This window comes from Sciurus vulgaris (genome assembly GCF_902686455.1).
Source record: "Sciurus vulgaris genome assembly, chromosome: 16".
NCBI lineage: Eukaryota > Metazoa > Chordata > Mammalia > Rodentia > Sciuridae > Sciurus > Sciurus vulgaris.
In genome coordinates, this window is record NC_136477.1 from 5,270,014 (window position 1) to 5,289,061 (window position 19,048).

Below are 19,048 nucleotides of genomic sequence, written 5' to 3' on the forward strand. Positions count from 1 at the left end.
GACACCCACTGGGGAAAGGCTGGGTCAGAGTCCAGCAGGGGTTGAAGGCTGGGGACAAATGGGCAAGGCTGGACGGGGCTCAACTGCAATGGGTCCTGGAAAAGGAAGAGAAGGAAGTCTTCATCCACATCTGGCCCAGCTGGGCTGGCTGGGCTGCAGCTGTAGCCACCTCCCTGACCTCCAATGGCCTCGAGCTGTCTCGGCTCAGAATCCCAATCCTGAACCTGCTTCCTATGTATCCAATGGAGGCTGCTGACCTTGCACGTGTGAACCTCCCCAACCCACACCCAGCACACCAGGCTCCTGTGGGATGGAGACTGTGTCCACCCCTACCGTGGGGAGAGGTCGCTCTGTCTTTGGGGACACCCCTTGCTTCCATGGGGGAGGCTACAGGCCAGGAAGCCGCTTACTCCAGAGAGGGACGGGGCGGCTTCCATGCAGAAAGAGAGACTGAGCACAGCCCCAGCTAAAACTCAAGGGGGTCCCCACATGCCAGCCACTGCACATGGCTCCCCACTTAACTCTCACCCACATCATGAAATGGACTGCCCGGCGGAAAGCCCGGCAGGAAGACCCAGGAAGCATCAGAGGCGACCAGTCAGGGAGGAGTGGGAAGTCAAGGGGCCCCCAGGCTCTGGTGTAAGACGGTCACTGGTCAAAACCTGGGGACCAAAGTCAGCACAGGCTGTGCTTCCTCAGCAAACTCCTATCCACCCTCCAAAACCCAGTTCTGAGGTCCCTTCCGCTTTAGGCAGAAAACAGCAGTAGAAGCTAGAGTCCCGGCGCCAGACCATGGGTTCAGGCCTTAGGATCATGGAAACGGCAATGAAAGCCCCGTGCCTGGTGGTCAGAACCTACCCAACACTGTTGCTCGCAGGTGCTCGGAAGCCCCAAATCTGATGTTCTCTTTACCGTTTTAAACCCAGTTTCTCAGTTTTTCTCCTCGGAGCCAGAAGAACACACCAGCACACAAATCAAGCAAAAAAAAGAAAAGATAAGGTCTTAGAACACATTCAAACCGGCTGATGCGGGTCTTCACTCAGTCCTCCTCATCGACCTGGAGCCCCGACAGGCGCACGGCGAAGTGAACAGGGAAGCTCTGAAGCCCCATTCGCGGGCAGCTCCGGGGTGCCAGGCGCCTGGGCCTGTGGCCCCAGGACGAGGAGCCTCCACGAGCAGAGGCCCCACGCTCCAGGCAACCAAGCCCCGCCTCAACCAGAGGAACAGAACACACAAAGAAAGACACTGTCACTGCCCGAGGATGACAGTGCAGCCATTGCCCGCAGATCAGAGGAGCCACGAAGCGCAGGAGCCTGGGAAACGCACCGGGTTAAACACGGAGAGCGGGGTTCGGGGACACTCGTAGCTGAAAGCAGAGACGGTCCCCACTACGCCCAAATAGGCAGGGGCTTTGCACAAATAATCCAGAGCCCTTTTCTTAGAGGCATGAGCTCTGACTCGAAGCCCTACAGAACACCTTGTCTCTGAATTTGGCCAACAGAGGATGGCCTTCAGCCAAACTGCACCAAGAGAGTGGGAAACCCAGAGCTGAAAGAACTGGGAGGCTGGAGGGAGCAGGGAGAGCCCCACCAAGGCAGCCGGGGAAGGGAGAGGCCGATCCCATGTGCCACGTAATCCTGCACCGAGCACTGTTCCAATTATTAACCATTTATTCCTCCCAACAACCCTAGGCTCTCCTGTTACCCCCCATTTTATGAAGGAGAAAACTGAGGCACAGAGAGGCCAAGCAACCTAACTGTAGTCACACAGCAGAGTGAGTGGCCAAGGTACCACAAGAGGCTCAGTCAATGTTTCTGTGGGTCAGTTGCCATCCTAGGAATAAGGTGATTTTTTGGGGTAAAAGACCAGCAGTTCCCTTCCCAGATCGGCTTAAGGATGTTCCAGTTCCCAGCCCTGCCCTGAACCAAATGCATTTGTGCCTCTCCAGTGTACAGTGTCACTGATTCGATGTCTAAGGGACAGCTTTTGAGAGAGGACCTCACTGCCACGTCCTCACTTCCTAGCCCAGCATCTGGGAAACACATAAACCCACCTCCATCAAATGGCTGACTGAAATCATATTGGTCCCCTGGGGTATGGAAGTGCTCTCCATCAGCAGTCAACAGCAGCGCCAGGCCAAGCCACGGACAGGTGCACACAGGTGCCCGACAACTGGCTCTTGGTTTCCCTTTTGCTGTGAAAGGGGCACGAGGGCTGGGGTGTGGCTCGGATGAAGTGCCCGCCTAGCACACGTGAGGCCGTGGGTTCCACCCCAGCACCACACAAACAGGCACAGCAACAGTGCACGGTGGCCCTACCTGCAATCCAGCTGCCTGGGAGGCCAAGGCAGAAGGTTGCAAGTTCAAGGCCAGCCTCTGCAGCTCAGTGAATCCCTGTCTCAAAACATAAAAGGTTGAGGGTACAGAGTGCTCGCCCAGCACATGTGAAACCCTGGGTTCCCTCCCCAGGACCACCCAAAAAGGGGCAGAGAATGTCTTCAGAGGAGACCCCTGTGACACAGGGGTCCTCCCCTCAGCTCTTCTGTGGGCTCTCTGACCAGATCTGGAAACTCAATCAATACGAGAGCTGCTTAACAAGAGGAAAGCAAAATAGTTGAATGAATTTTACATGCACGGGGGGATCCTCGTAAGACGTGAAGTCTGAACAAACAGGCAAAGCCTTTCTAGACGAAGAACAAATTCACGAGAGAAGGACAGATCAATGGGTCTCTGGACCAGCGTAGTGAATTCAGGGGTGTCAGGACATGGGGAAGGGGCTGCGGAAGCTTGTGGAAGAAGCGTTACTTCAAAGAGTCTGTCTGTTCAAGCAGCAGTCTCTGGTGGTCAAGGCCGTTTCCAGACCTTGGAATGTGAAGGACACCCCTCCCCAAAGAATCTTTATGGCTTGCTGCGTGTATAAAGGCAGGTGGTTACCCCGCAGCTGCAGTTCAAGCGACTTCAGTATGGCATTTTGAAATGGTGCATCCTTAACTCCTTCACCCCCACCCCTGTGTCCCATCATCCTCACCCAGTGGTCCTCGAATGGGTGCTTCTAGCCCCCAGAGGATACTTGGCAATGTCTGGAGACACATCTGGCTGTCACATCTGGGGGACTGGCATCCAATGGGAGCTACTGCTCAAGACCTGAGCAGGCATGGAAAGGCCACACCAGAGAACCATCCACTGTGTGTCCAGAGTCCGGGGAAAGACCCTGCCCCACCACCAGACGCTGCCTTTCTCTGCCTCCTCGAGACAACACCTCAATGCCTCTAAGCTCAACGCAAAGTCTGGGGCAAAGATGCCTCTTTCAAACAGCTGCTCCAACACACACACACACACACACACACAATCACGCACACACGCCTGAAATGGGAGGTAAATCCTATGCACCACACAATTCTACCTCCATATGAGTAAAAATGAGCCACTCCAAACAGGTTTCCAAGCCGCAAAAACATTGATAAAAATCACTCAAGCTGGTCTGACACACACACACACCCTCCAGCCCGATTCTGCAAATCTTGAGCAACATTCCAATGGTTCCACTTGGACACGGAATATATGTGCCAGAGGAGACTTATTACACTATTTTCCTTTGGTAAACAGTTCAAATCTTACCTTGGAAACCAATAAAACAAGCAAGCCAGCCCCAGGGCCACACAGAAACCTCTCCTCCTCAAAGTATCCGGTGTTCTGGGACTTGCGCTCTGGAGGTAGTCAACAAGGATGCTTCTAGAACAGCTTGTCTTCCAGCATATATGTTCATTTTTCATTTGTTTTCCATACACTTGGTGTGAAAAACTAACACATTCACTCTGCCACTGTGGTCCCCCTGGGACAAAGAGCCATGTGTGACAAGCTTCCTCCGGAGCAGCTGCCTTACTGCCTAAAGATCACCAGGGTTTCGACGGCATGTGAGAGCTTTGTGTGACTCCAGCCACAGGGCTCCCCTTTCACCAAGAGGACCAGCAGATATTGCACATCCCCTCGCACGTTATGAAATAATTTCTCCATCGAGTCAGGCGGAGTCACGGATTGAAAAGCAGCCCCCGCCAAGGAAAATAAAGCATCAGCATAAGTTGTTTTGTTTTTGTTTGGCTGAAAACTGACATGTCTCACCAAGGATTAACATCACATCCTGAAAGGGTTTTTGTTGGGTCATTTCTTAATATACCAGAAACCAGCTAGTCTGAAATCGGTACCTTCACACTAAGGTCCTATTTCAACACAGAAACTAAGATGACGTCACCCAGAGAAACTGCTGGATAAACCTGGACCCGACTGTCCCAACCTTGGGACCTCTCTGAGGTCCACGAGACTCATCCCTGAGGGCTCAGTTGGTCCTGCTCAGAAAGACACTTTGACCACCGTTGTGCACAACGGTTCTGAAACCCACCCTCACTTCAGTGAGGACCCAGAGTACGAAGTGTACCCAGCCTGGAGCCCACGGCACCTCCATGGAAAAGACAAACCAGAATGAGCATGGAGATTTTTCAGGTGACAGGAAGCCCATACTCCACTCTGCCTGCAAACCCGGATGGTAGTTTAAAGGCTATTTTACAGCTAACAACTCACCAAAATGGATCTGCTATTCTCATAAATGGACAAATGTCATTTGTATCTCTTGGCTCCACAAGACAGGAGTTCATGATCACACCCCATTCACTGAGCAAGGCTAAAAACAGGAAGGTCAAGAGTATTAACAATTATATAATTATCCTCTGCAGCAAAACAATTGAGGCATTGCACTCAGACGCGAGCCTGCCCCAGCCACACTCAACTCTGTCATTTAACACTGTTCTGGAAGTTCCTATTGTAACAAGATTAAAAGCAGCAACTGACATAATTGTTGGCAAAGAGCAGCAAACCATTCGTATCTGCAGACACTATGATAACAGAGCTAGAAAATTGAAGAGAATCAACTGCATGCCTTTTGCAACTAGTAAGCACCCAATAAAAGATAATCCCTGTCCCCTATTCTAGAAAATAATCAATTTAAATGCTTTTTTAAAAAAATTAAAATCTCATATTGGATAGGTGCATGGATAGATGAGTGGAAAGATGATCAGTGAGTAGTTGGATGGCTGGCTGAATGGGTGGATGAGTGGATGGGTGGATGGGTGGGTGGATGCATGGATATGTGGATGAATGGGTGGATGGGTGGGTGGGTGGGTGGGTGGATGGGTGAATGAATGGGTGGATGGATGGATGAATGGGTGGATGGGTGAATGGGTGGAATGGATGGGTGGGTGGGTGATGATAGATAGCTAAATGGATGAACAGACAGATGGGTGACTAAGTAGGTGGATGGACAGATGGATGGATGGACAGATTGATAGCTGAGTGGATAGATGGGTGGGTGAACGTTGAAGGTGGGTGGGTGAATGTTGGAGGGAGGTGAGGGGTGGAGTGACAGAAAGCCAGCCAACCTAAGAACAATGCTCACAAGAAGTAGCTTGTGTTTAAAGAAAAAAAAAAATCACAAAACATTTCTAAGAATAGCAAAGAACCCCTGGGAAAATGGAGAGGAAATCCATGACATTAGACGGTACAAGTAAACATCGTCAACTTGTCACTTCTACGTCAATTTATACACTTAGTATCCCACAATAAACCCACAAAGGGCCTTTGGGTCTGCTTGTTTTGGAGGTGTTTTTGTTTGGTTGGTTTTAATCTCCTTTCTCTCCTTTTTCTTTCTTGGAACTTGGCTACACTTTCTAAATTTTTGGAAAAATAAACAAAACTAGGGTGCATTGGAAAAATGGGAAGGAAGGACTATTCTAGAAGACACTTTTACAATCATTTTCACTGCCTCACAAAGGTCAAAATACATATAAAGGTTGATGGCTTAGAGTACGTGACTCTAAAAGCAGATAGAGCTCAAGACAAAGAAATCAGTACCGGGAACACGAGCTGTGGGCCCAGGGAGGTGGCCGTTCAACCCACTGGGCTACACAGTGGGATTCGTCACACCCTCACCTCTCAGCCAGACTACAATAAACCCTTTGCGTGAAAAGCCGAGAATTATTCATAAAAACAACAACAAAAAATACAGATGGACATTTCCTACACAGGGATGAGGAAGAACTTTCTAAAAGAGAGGCAAAGGTGAAATCACACATGGAATGTCTGATAGGAACTCAGATACAGATTTGGGACACTTAGGCAATGTATTAACTACAGAGCCCAGCCACATAAACCCCTTGGAGGGTTTCAACCCACTCGAGAGATGGCCCTATATTCACTGCGAAGGTCACTGTAACAAAGTCCCAAATTCCCTCAAAATTCTAGAGACCAGGAGGCCAAGATCAAGATGGCGGCAGTATTGGTTTCCTTGAAGGCTGTAAAAGAGAATCTGTTCTAGGCCACTCTCTTCCCTTCATTCCTCTTCACCTGGCCTCGCTCTGTATCTCTGTGTCCGAGTTCCCCCTTTTAGTGAGAATCCCTGTGGGGCTGGGTTGGAGCCCACTCCAATGGCCTCATTTTAACTCAACACCTCTGTAAAGACCCTATGTGCAAATTCAGTCACATTACAAGGTCCTGGGGCAGGCAGGACATACAACCCAATCCACAACACAGCGCAACCATCAGGGCCACAGTGACAGGGGCCTCAGATGTGACAGTATCCCTTCCTGACCACAGCGTGTCCAGTGACTAAACACAAGACCCCTCCTGCCTGACGGCCCTCCACCGCCCCCAGCAGGCCTAAAAGCACCACATTCACCCCAAAGACCGACACGCCTCAAGGTTCCACCCACTCCTCACTGCACTGCAGCCACCCAAAGGATGCCGAAGACACAGGAGAGGCAGAAGTCTCGCAGATCTCCAAGCACAAGATGTCCGTCCACCTGCCAGGGGCCTCTCAGCACCTTCAATGAAACCACAACCGCTTCCCGAGGCCAAAAGCTTACTCTTTCCCGTTTTTAACTCACCACCTGTGGTAAGATGCGCAAGACATGACGTTCCCCATCTCGGACACGTCCGAGCGCACATTCAACAGCATTGGGTACATTCGCAAGCTGGGCAGCCGTCCCACCACCATCCCCAGAACTCTCTCATCTTCCAAACGGAAGCTTGGTCCCTATTCAACACTGACTCCCTGTGTCCTCCCAGCCCCCAGCTCCCACCATCCTGCTTCCTGTCTCTGTGGATCTGCCACCTCTAGGGACCCCACTGGGTGGATTCGCTCGGTTTCGGTCTTTCTGTGTCTGGCTGAGCTCACTGAGCACCGTGTCCCCAGGTGCATCCACGCCGTGGCCCATGTGGGAACTGCCCTCTCCTTCAGTGCTGAATGACATTCCACTGGCTGGATGGACGCGACCCACCTGCTGAGGGGCTCTTGGGTTCTCCTGCCTCTTGGATACCATGCCTCTTGATAATGACGCTGTAACACTGGCGTATGAATATCTCAAGACCCCTTTCAATTTGTCAGGATATGTACCCCAAAGTGGGGGTTCCGGACCCTGCAGCCATTCTGTTTGATTTTTTGAGGGTCGGTTTCCCATCGGTGATGCACGGAGGTCCCGATTTCCCCCATCCCCATCAGCACTTGTGACTTTCTGTTTCTGATCACAGACACCCTGTTTCTGATCACAGGTGTGAAGTGACCTCTCACTGGCCTGCAGCTCATTCGAGGCATCTTTCCTCTGCTGCTGAAACGCCACCCTCAGGACTGGAGAGACTGTCCCACCTGCTTCTCAGCCACATTCTCAAGACTCCAGAACAGTACCTGATTCCCAGAAGCTGGGTCCGATGCGCGAGTCAACGAACGAGCGATCTGGGTGGGAAGCGTTGATTTAAAGCCACGAGGGAGCAGAGAGGACAGGAGACTGACCAGGTGGAGGGCTGAGGGAGAGAAAGGCTTCCAGGTCTGGGTCAGGCTGTAGCTCAGAGCAAAGCCACAGCCCACCTGGCACAGCTGGGTCACCCCGACCTCTCCCAGCCTCAACTTCCTCCTCCACATCAGGAAATCATAGTGATGTCCACGTCACAGGGTTGCTGGGGAGCTGGGGAGCTCATTCCTGCAAAGGTCCTCGCTCACAGTGTGGCATCCCACCCCCCCCAGGAGAGAGAGGGGCTGCTCCCCACACAGAGAGGCCCTCCACATGCGGAAGAACCTCAGAGGTCTGCACAGAAGAGAAACTATCTAGGGAATGTGTTTTCAACAAAGCCAATGCCAAGGGAACACATGTCTAAGCCGGAGCCGCTGCCTTCCAAAGCCTCCTGACCTGGCGTGGGCATGGGAAAGCCTACCCCCTCGGCTGGCCCGGCCTCCAGAGCCAGAGCCAAAGCCACAGCCGGGAGCCACACCAGCCCGCCGAATTCCACAACCAGAACTGTCCACTTGCTTGGTACTACCTGTGCCACCAAGGAAACCAGAAAGCCAGGAAATCTGCATCACAGCCTCTGGCCATTCAGCAAAGAGGAAAAAGGGTTTCTGAGTTTGGAAATCGCTTTTGCAAATTCTTGGTGTTTGAATCCTCACCGCTCATGGCAGCGAATCTCTACCGCTGAGCTGCATCCCCGGCACTTTTTATGTTATTTTGAGGCAGGGCCTCGCTAAGTTGCCCAGGCTGGCCTCCAACACGTGATCCTCCTGCCTCAGTCTCCCAAGTTGCTGGAGTGACAGGCGTGGCCACTGCACACAGTCACATCTCAGGATCAGTGATATGCCACACTTTTTGCATTAACAGTGCGAAAAGAATGGATACCCATGTCTTCCTCCACTCTCCTCTTCAAAAACGTAAACTGAACACTCACAGTCAATAATGACGATGGTAAGCCTAACAGCTGCACGTGTCCTGAGACGTGGGAACTCCCTGGGAAGGGACCTGTGAGCTCCCGGACACGGCAATCCCCTCGGGCTCGGCTTTGCTGATGGTTACACAGGCGTATTTCCTCGTCAAAATCCACTATACGGGGGTGGGTTTTGTGTAGCTCAGTGGTAGAGCAATTGCCCAGCATGCTCGAGACTCACCAGCACCACAAAATTGAAAAGTAAAATCCCTGGAGCCGAGTACTGCAAACCTGCACATTTTAGTGCACATTAAAAATCTCCATTGTTCAGCTTGGTGAAAAGGAATAAGGGCAGCAACACCATGACCACAATATTTAGCTGCACTAGAACAAAATAACAGCAACAATGTAACTAGGATGATTACCGAGCCTGCATTATCCTCTGGGTCCTGGTACATTGTTATTCCCATTTTACAGATGAGGAAACCAAGGGGTCCTGTAGAATTCCAGTAACTTGCGCAGAGTCCCTCAGCTAGCAAGAGGCAGGGCCTGGTTATCAACCTCGGTACTTCTCTGGGTTCCCTGGCATGTGCTAGGCAGAGGGATAAGGAAATGAAACACGACTGCAGCTTTCCAGAAACGTCCATGGTCCAGCCCTGAAGCCAAGTACTGAGAGTCACTCCATCAATGTCAGAAACCCCATCACGTACACAAACTCACGCTGCCCACGGCTCTGCTAACCGGCACAACCAAGATCAACCTGCATGTCAGGGATGTCCAGCCCTGCAACTTTCAGCAGCCCAGGGAAGCTGAACAACTTTCGTTTTTCTCCTATTAAAAGATCTATTTATTTTGGCTCTTCACAAGGTTCGTTAGTCATCCAAAGTGACAGAGGATAAATTTGTGTGTTCATGTTTGTGTGTGCTATGTTTTGTTCTGAATAAAACAAATACGGACAATTATTTCCTTTACTATGGTTTGTATACAACTGCTTTCTTCTTTACCCCCTAAGTTGACCACCATTTCCTGGCTTTTAAGTGAGGACTTACTATGTGCTGAATGAGTCATGTGCAATACCTGGACTAAGCCTTACAGTAACTCCAAGAAGTTTAGATCACATTTTGCTTCCACAAGTGGGAACCCAGAGACCCAGAAGCATAACAACCTGTCTGGGTTTGTCATCAGTCCCCAGGGGACTAAATTCGGCTTCCTCAGGGCCCTCAATCACTCTGACCAAGTAACTGCAGAAATGTGACTGCCACGTTGTTCGGTTTTTAATCTTTACTTCTTGAAATTTGAGACGGGACTCTATTGGCCTCTTGGTCCAAGCCTATTGGGGGAAACTTCCTAACCACCTTTGAAATTACAGCCTCGTATTCCGACGAGCTTCTGTGCGTATCAGGGCTTAATGCTTTCCATCTTAGCTCTGGCTTTCTCTGGGACTTAGCACAGTGTATCCTCTTAAGGCGGTGGCATTCACACGCTGTATCTGAAATGTGATATTAAGTCACGGCCAGTGCAGGACCCTTAGAGAGGCCAAGGACTCGATGCAGGAGAGGAAGGAAAAAAATAGAGCAAGATTCTCCTGATAGAGCAGCAAAGCCTATCCTGAGCAGGATGCAACTGATCCACTCTACGTGAGTCGCAGGCACGTCTGGTCAACATTCAGTTGCTAAAAATAGTCTTGGCGATCACTAAGATGGGGAGAGAGCTGCTTCTGGGGGAGGGGGTTAGGGCTATAAGGGCACTTCCAGGGAACTGGGGTTGTTCCTCTACTCAACCTGAGTTGTTCTCGTCATCAAGATGCTCTAAACCAAACAAATGTTTGTGCACTTACTGTATGCACATTTCACAAAACAATACCCACAGAAAGACAGGAAGTGAGGAAATCCACCATTATGAGGGTCCAGATTTAAGGATGAGATTTCAAAATATTCACTTGCATATCTTCGAATCATGAAAACAAGGTTTTTGAGTCCCGTCTTTAAAATATCTCTGGAAATAGGTTTTTCCCAGATGTTCCTGAGAGCTAGTATTTGATGATCATTTTCAGACCTGAGAGCCCAACCTTTGACCTCAGCACCCACTTGGTAGAACTTAAACATCCACAGTCTGAAAACAAGGCAAAGACAGGTGCAGTGGCACATGCCTGAAATCCCAGCTACTCAGGAGGCTGAGGCAGGAGGACTGCAAGTTTGAGTCCAACCTCAGCAACTTAGCAAGACCCTGTCTCAAAATAAAATGTTAAGGGCTGGGGGTGCAGCTCACTGTAGAGCTCTTTCCTAGGACATGCAAAGCCCTGGGGTCCATCCCCAGCAACACACACACACACACACACACACACACACACACTGTTAAGAAAATGGGAAGGCCAAACCACCAGAGGAGAAAATATTCACATTACCTCCAACAACATTCTTGTTTCCAAAATGTATGAATAATGAGACAAATGCCCCTTCCCTACTTCTTTTTAAACAAGCAAAGGTTTGGAATATACCGATCAACAACACACACGTGAAAGGCTTCTGGGATCTGGGGCTGGGGCTGGAGCAGGGTGGTAGCATGCGGGCTTGGCACACACGGGTCCTGGGTTCTAGCTCCAACAAAATAAGTTAAAATAAAGAAAGAAGATGAACAGCATCTCTGGTCATCCAAGAAATGCAAGTGGGACCCACTGAGTCAGCACCACCTGCCACCGGAGCCACTAATAATAAAAACGTGGAGGACCCCAAGTGTTGATGGGACATAGACCCTCATGCCTGGCTGGTGGGGACAGGACACAGCAGGCCACTTAGGAAAACAGTCTAGACCGTCTTAAAGTTAAAGGCCATGTGCTGACGGGTGGATGGATGGATGGGGATTAAACAAAGCTACCCTCTAGCCCATCCGCTCTGCTGCCAGGTCTGTGCCCAAGAGACAGGGAAGCAGAGGCCCGCGCCGTGCTCATAACAGGTTTAGACAAAAATTGAAAATGGCCCAAATGTTCCTCAACAACAAAAAGCAAAAAACAAAACTCTTCTCCATACAAGAGAATGCAGCTGAGCAACCAGAAAAGGGGTGAGCTCTGGATAAAGGCAGTAACAGGCCGAATCTCAAAACCTCACGCTCAGAAAGAGACACCAAGAGAGGACCACGTGACTCCATCTGCAGGAAGCGCTGGAAAGGGGGACAGTGATTCACAGTGACAGAAATGAGCAGCGTGCATGGCTGGCGAGGAGAAAGCCTTTGAGGGATATGGCAACGCTATGTGATTTGACAGTGGAGGCTCTGGGCACGTGCTTTGGCCAAAAGTCAGCCAACAGTACACTTCCATGGATATTTTTCAAATCAAGGCAGAACTCACACGAACTCTACCATCTTGACCATGTTTACCTGCACCGCTCAGAGGCAGGAAGCTCGTGTCCAGGGCTGTGCAGCCGTCTCCACCACCCTTTCCAGAGGTCCTCGTCTTCCCATCTGTCCCTTCCACACTGACGCCCACCCCTCCCCAGCCTCTGGATCCCACTACAGGGCAGACCTCCTATCTCTACAAATCTGACCATTCTAGGGGCGTCTTGGGACTGGAGTCACCCACACTTGCTCTTTGTGACTGACTTAGCTCACGGGTCATGGCGTTTCCAAGATTGACAGGTCAGAACTCCCTTCCTTTGTAAGGCTGAACGCTGTTCCTCCACAGGGATGGACCACATTTTATTACTGACTCGTGTCTCAGTGGACACCTGTTTTCTGCCACCTTGCAGCGACGGAGAGCAAAACTGCTGGGCTTGAGGAGGCGCGAGGCCTCAGCACGTCTGCTGTTCTCCCAGCTCCCATCCAGAAGCAGACCTGAAGGATCACCGGGTCATTCTATGTTTAACTGGAGACACGGCCACGTGTTTTACACAGCCACTGCGTGTAAACAATTCACTGTATATAAAGTATGACTCAATAAAGTTGATTTAAAAAAAAAAGATGTACAATTTGGAGCTGATTAAATGAGCAATGGGCTCTGTCTTCTCAACACAAAACTGAGTGTGGTGGACAACAACTTATTGTGTATTTCAAAATCAGCTAGCAGGTAAGTGATATCAAATATTTTAATAAAAAGTATATGTTCTTGAAAGATATGTTTAAAATAGCTAGCAGCTGCAGCTCAGTGGTAGAGTATGCTGGAAGCCCAGGGTTTCATCCCCAGCACCAAAAAAATACATAAAAAAAAAAAAAACAATAAATAAACAGCCAGCAGAGAGGACTTTGAATGTTCCCACTATAAACCCATGATGAATGTCTGAGGGAAGGATAAACCCATTGCCCCATCTGATCATTATGCACTGTATACATGTACTGAAAAGTCACACTGTGCCCCATAAATATGTACAGTATAATACATCCATTTAAATCTTAAGTGTTCTAATGGGACATGAAATAAACTTTCAGTTATGCACAAAATGAGGAAGAAGAAGGAAGACAAGCCAAGGGAAGAGGAAGAGAGGAGAGACCTGAGCCGCCCAGTGAGCTTGAGGTGATCCGGAGAGATGGGGTGAATGTGGAATCACAAATTAAATCCGTGACTGTTTCCCTCCCTCTCAACTCCCCAAAACCAAGGAAACAGTAGAGAAAATTAAGCACCTATTTCCTGGCAAAATCCTCCGTTCCTCATCAAGTGGAAAACAGCCCCAAGCGACCAGCTATGCACGGCAACAGAGAACAGAAAGGGAAAGTGCGCCCGGCGGAGCGGCGGCTCTCAGCCGGCCAGGAACGCCCGCTCCCCTGGCAGAGGGCTGCGCTGCTGGTCCTCGCGGGTCACCCGCTGGCCCGCCCTTGGATCTGCAGAGGGGGCACCACCTCTGTCTCCAGGACCTGGCAGCCAGGAACAGATATTTGCACACCGACGTTCACAGCAGCGTTATGCACAGTAGCCAAAGTGGGCACGACCCAAAGTCCACCCGCAGACGGATGGACCAAGAAGACGCAGCACTTGGAGGTCACGGGGTACTAGACCACTTAACAAGGAAGGAGATGCAAACTGTGCACAACACCCGGGCCCTGGATGGCACTGTGCTCAGGAAGTCAGCCAGGCGTGGGAGGACAGCTGCGCAAGATTCCAGGCACGGGAGGCCCTGGAGGCGTCCATCACAGAGACCCGAGGTGGCACGGCCGGACCAGGGCTGGGCAGGGGCTGGAGGGAGTGTGGAACCAGACAGAGGCTCAGGGGAGGCAAAGTCCTGGACATGATGGCCGAGCCGGCTGCACCCAGTGGAAATGTGCCAGTGCCTCCGGACAGCACCTAGAGACGGTCAAGACGTCCACTTCATCTCACGTGCATTTGGCCACACCCACAAAAACTTTAAAGATAAAAAACAAGAAAAGCATTTGAAGACATCTATACGCCAACATCTCCAAGAGATGCATGGCCATGGATCCCAGGGGCCTTCTACCTGGCCATCATCTCAGGTGTGAAAAGCCAAGGCGGGTTCACACGGAAAGGCTGGTCGGGGGCACAGGGAGCAGGTTCAGTGTTGCAGACACCGGGATCCCTCGTGTGGTCTGTGTGGAGAGCACCTGTGCAGGTCCCCAAGGAGAAAACCCAGCCACTGCCCGGGAGCAGCTCCTGGTAAGAGAGGAGACCGAGGCGGGAAGACACAGACACGATCAGCTTCACCAGAAATGAGGAAGGGGCAAAAGAAACTACGGGTGCCCACTGCCAGGCAGTGGGATTAAGATGTCCCTGCAACCTCCAGCGTCTGACATGCTCTTCAGTCACTCCTGGAGACATGTGGTGGTCACAGCACCACAGGCCAGTGTGAGGGTGCGTATGACCCAGCCTGCCCTCCGTGTCCATGGGGGGCTGGTTTCAGGCTCCTCCAGTGCATATAAAGTCCCAGGATGCTCAAAACCCTTACATAGAATGAGGGAGCATTTGCATCCTCCCAGACGCTGTCAATCACCTCCAGATGACTTCTGTCTACTGCAGCATCAGTGCCACGGACATAGTTTTTATACTGGATCATCTAGCAAATGACAAGAAGAAAAAGTCTGCACATGCTCACTACGGATGCATTTTTTCCCTGAATATTTTCGATCCCAGGTTGGTTGAACCCAAAGGGGCAGATCCCCTGGATACAGAGGGCCAGCTGGACCTAAAAACACACATGCCCCACTGCCCACAGCCTCGTTCCCAAACATCAGTGTGGAAAGCCACACACAAATGGGTAGGAGGAGACCCACACAAGGACCTTCGGTAGCACCGTTTACAAAAGAAACACCGCAGAAGGAAGCTCGGTGTGCCTGATGACAGCTGGCAAGCAGAACCAGGCTCAGACAACGGAGTATCATGAATGAGGGGCGCTAGCCACTGTCCTAAGGGGCCCAGAGCTCAAGAACACTGAGTGAGAGGGGAAGGCCCGCAGAAATTCTAATTGCATGTGGAAGAAGACCACGTGGCAGGGCTGGGGAGACAGCTCAGTCGGTAGAGTGCTTGCCTTTTAAGCACAAGGCCCTGGGTTCGATCCCCAGCACTAAAAAAAAAAAGAAGAAGAAGACCACGTAGCTGTGTGGGGAGGCGGAGTCTGAGTACCTCCAGGATCAAAGCTGTACCTTCGAGGACGGCGGTCCCAGCTAGAGTCCTTGGAACTGAGATGTGCAAAAGGACACCAGGCTCCCAAGACACAGCACGAGTTAATACACACACACAAAGATGTCAAGGAGTTGTCATGTTTGTTTAGTTTCTGGCAATAACCAGAACACGCTTCTATTCATGCGCCTATCTGGACCGCCTGCAAGCACACCAGATGGCAGCGATGTACAAACTTCCGTGTCAAAGTACATATAGGGCTGGGAGCCACCGCCCCAAGTCCCCTGCACACCTGGGGAGGAGGAAGCAGGAACACAGGGAGTGGAGTGCTCTAAAGGCACCGGCGGTTCATGTACTTCTTAGTTTAATAAATACGTGATTATTTTATCCTAAGTGTCTATTATTTTACGTGCAAATACACATGTATGTTCTCGTGAAGTTAAGCAAACATGCAACTCGTGTGTGTGTTAACTTGCTAGGCTGCCATGACACAGCACACAGCTGGGGTTTCACACGACAGAGATGCACCATCCCACAGCTGGGAGGCTGCGAGTCCAGGACCTGGTGGGCAGGGCTGGTTGTTTCCGAATCCTCCCTCCTGGGCTTTCCGTCCCTCTTCTCCCCGCGTCTTCACATGGCCATCCCTGCGTGTCTGTGTCCCAACCTCCCTTTCTTATAAAGACACCAATTAGTGTAGAATTAGGGCCCGTGTGTGACCCCATATCACCTACACTGCCCCTGGGAAGACCCCGTCTCCAAACATGGTCACGTTCTGAGGCACAGGCTGGTCTCAACATGAGCATCTGGAGGAGGCAGACTGAGCCGGTAGCGATAGATGACAGAAAATTAGAGGGAGATGTAGATACAGATGACAGATCTGTATTACGTAGGGAGATGGTAGATATGGTATATTTATAATGGTTTCCAAATTAAAAAAAGAAAAAAAAACAGTAAATTTTTAAAAGATGAGCTTCCTTTGTCACCCAAAGTCACAGGTCCCAGAGGATGAAGGTCACCTGCCTTCCACATGTTTAGCCCCAACCTCTGGGGCTCCAACTGGACACAGAGCAGGTCTGACATCCAGACATGTGGCTCAAGAATTCACCCAGCTGTTGGCATCAAGCTGTTGTCCCAATGAGATCCTCCATCACCTGCTGAGGGCCACCAGATTCATGCTCTGTCCACATGGAAAATCCCGACTTGATTTACCCCAAACGCCTGCCCCGCCCATCAAGCAGCCGACTGCCGTTACTCCACAGCCCAGGGAAAGCTCGTGAGCTCTGTCAGATGCCCGGACTCCACAGGCTCCCTGAGAGATCCAGGAGAGAATCAGGTCGCGGGTAACCGGGGATGGCCTCCACGGGACACCTCAAGCCAGAGTGCCAAGGACCCCGTGACAGATACAGGGCACTTCCCAGGACACACACGTGCCACGACCTGCCATGGGCTGTGACACACGCCCGTCATTCCATCACTCCCTCTCAGGGACGTTACACAACCTGTACTTTGTTCTTTGAGGCAGGACGGGAGCCCTGGTGGCCTGGCTCACATGTGCACAGGATCTCACAAAGGCGACCAGACAGCTCCGGCTCCATCGTGAGATTCCCACGACCAGCCTGCAGGGCAGCTGCCGCGGGGCAAGGGCGTGTGGCAGGCACACACTACTGCCCAGCTCAGAAGCTCCGGCGCTGCCAGCGGGAGAGGCCAGGCCTGCTCTGTCAGACCAGCCTTCTCTCAGGGACTAACCACGGTTCCTGGTCCCTTCCACAGGCACCCTCCTGTCACCATCCATTAGGCTCCACTACCTCTCTTGTGGCCACACTGGGGACCAAGCTTCTAACACACGGACCTTCAAGGGACACACACTCGGACCACATCCAAACCACAGCCCTGGCTTCTCTGGCTTCCTGTCCACCAAGTGACGGCTCACATCCACCTGTGCTCAAGCCATCAGGCCACCCACCCTGGGGCAGCCAAGAGGCCTCACCAGAGCCAGCACCAAGCTCCTCCCAAACTATGAGTTAAATAAACCTCTTCTCTTTACAAATTTCCCAGCCTTGGGTATTTTGCTATAGAAAAGGAAAGGGGGACAAATACACTGGGCCTATTTTCTCTGTGAACATTTTTTTTTTTTTTTTGGTCTAAAAAATGGAAAGACTAAAATGATTTTCCTCAGAAGATTACCGGAAGGAGCATGCTCGTTAGCTCTCTGTTTAAGCTGCTCCAACAAAACACTGCCTACGGGGCAGCTTGAAAACAATAAAAATTCACCCCTCCCAGTTCTGAAGGCTGCCATCAAAGTGCCAGCAGATTCCCTGTCTGGGGAGGGTCTGCAGCTGGCACCGTCCAGCTGTGTCCTCACGAAGTGGAAGGGAGACCCTCGGTCTCACCCCACCTCACAAGAGCACTACCCCATTCCCGGGCTCCACCTTCATGACCTGATCACAGGTCCGACTGCCGCCACCTTGGGCACTAGGCTTCAGCCTGAATTTTGAGGTCCCCAGCATGAGCACACACGGGGGGATCCGGCATCGGAGCTGTGAGCCCACCGCTGCTGTTTTAGCCAGCTTTGTCACCGCTGTGACTAACAGACCTGACCAGGACAATTTTAAGGGAGGAGAAGTTTATTCGCTCGCGGTTTCAGAGGGCCCTGGGCACAGACAGCTGGCTCCATTCCTCAGGGCTCCAGGTGAGGCCGACCACGGGGCGGAAGAGTGATCAGGAAGCAGAGCCAGGTCTCCGCGGGCCACACGGAGTCCCACCGCCTCCCTCGCCCACCACTTCAGTTACCACTCAGGTACCCCGACAGGGGACTGAATCACTGACTGGTTAAGACTCTCACAACCTGTTGTTCCCCCTACGAACCTCCGAGCACTGTCCCACGTATGAGCCCTTGGGGGCACCTCACATCCCAACGTGACACGCTTCTGCCCTCCTGACTTCAGACCCTGCCAGTACCACAACCCCCAAGGGCCACGGGGAACAAGCTCCTAACCCAGCGGGCTACCTCCCCGCCCCCACAAGCACAGCACTGAGGTCTGTCCTATCTCAAGCAGTGTCCTGCGCGGGCAGAGGCTCCATTTCTGGCCGATCTCACCATTGGGGTGCCCAGGGACTGCCTGGCCCCAAAGGGTCACAGAGGAGAATCAAGTCAGTCCCCAGCTCAAACAGGGACTGCCAGGAATTGCCCCAAAAGACAAAACACCAAAAACGGCAAAGCTCGGGGCCAGTCTAAAGGAGATCATTGAGCACAGGAAGGGAAAAGGGGCCAAGAGCTCCTGCCTGGACCCCGGGGGAACGACGTCCCCATGGGTCACAGAGCTTTGTCACAGCAAGATGCTTCCGGAGTTAGAAACTGAGTGCTGGGGACCACCTATGTGATCCACAAAGCCTCAGAAGAGCCTTACAGTGGTGTCACGATCCCATTTGACAGATGAGGAAACTGAGACTCATAGGTGTTCAGTTACTTACTGCCCACGATCCTAAAGGGTCAGAGCAGTACATGTGCAGGGAAGAAGGAAGACCCAGGTACTGAGGAGCCTGGGAAGGCTCCCAGTTTCCTTCCCATCTGTCAAATGGGTGCAACTACATACACCTACTTCTTTGGGTTGTTGCGAAGAGGAGACTGATCGACCCCAAACCTCCTCACCCCATAATAAACATGACACATAATCTAAAGTCCTGCACAAAGGATCCAACCCCTCCAGCCCTGTGTCGGGATCCAGCAACAAATTTGCAGGAAATGCAGGGGATGGGGGAT

The 19,048-nt window shown here is 51.5% G+C and overlaps 1 protein-coding gene across 3 annotated transcripts in view; it reads right to left on the reverse strand.

Moving 5' to 3' along the window:
* Positions 1–19,048, reverse strand: part of INSR (insulin receptor) — a 123,620-nt gene that overhangs the window by 69,984 nt on the left and 34,588 nt on the right. The window lies entirely within an intron of this gene.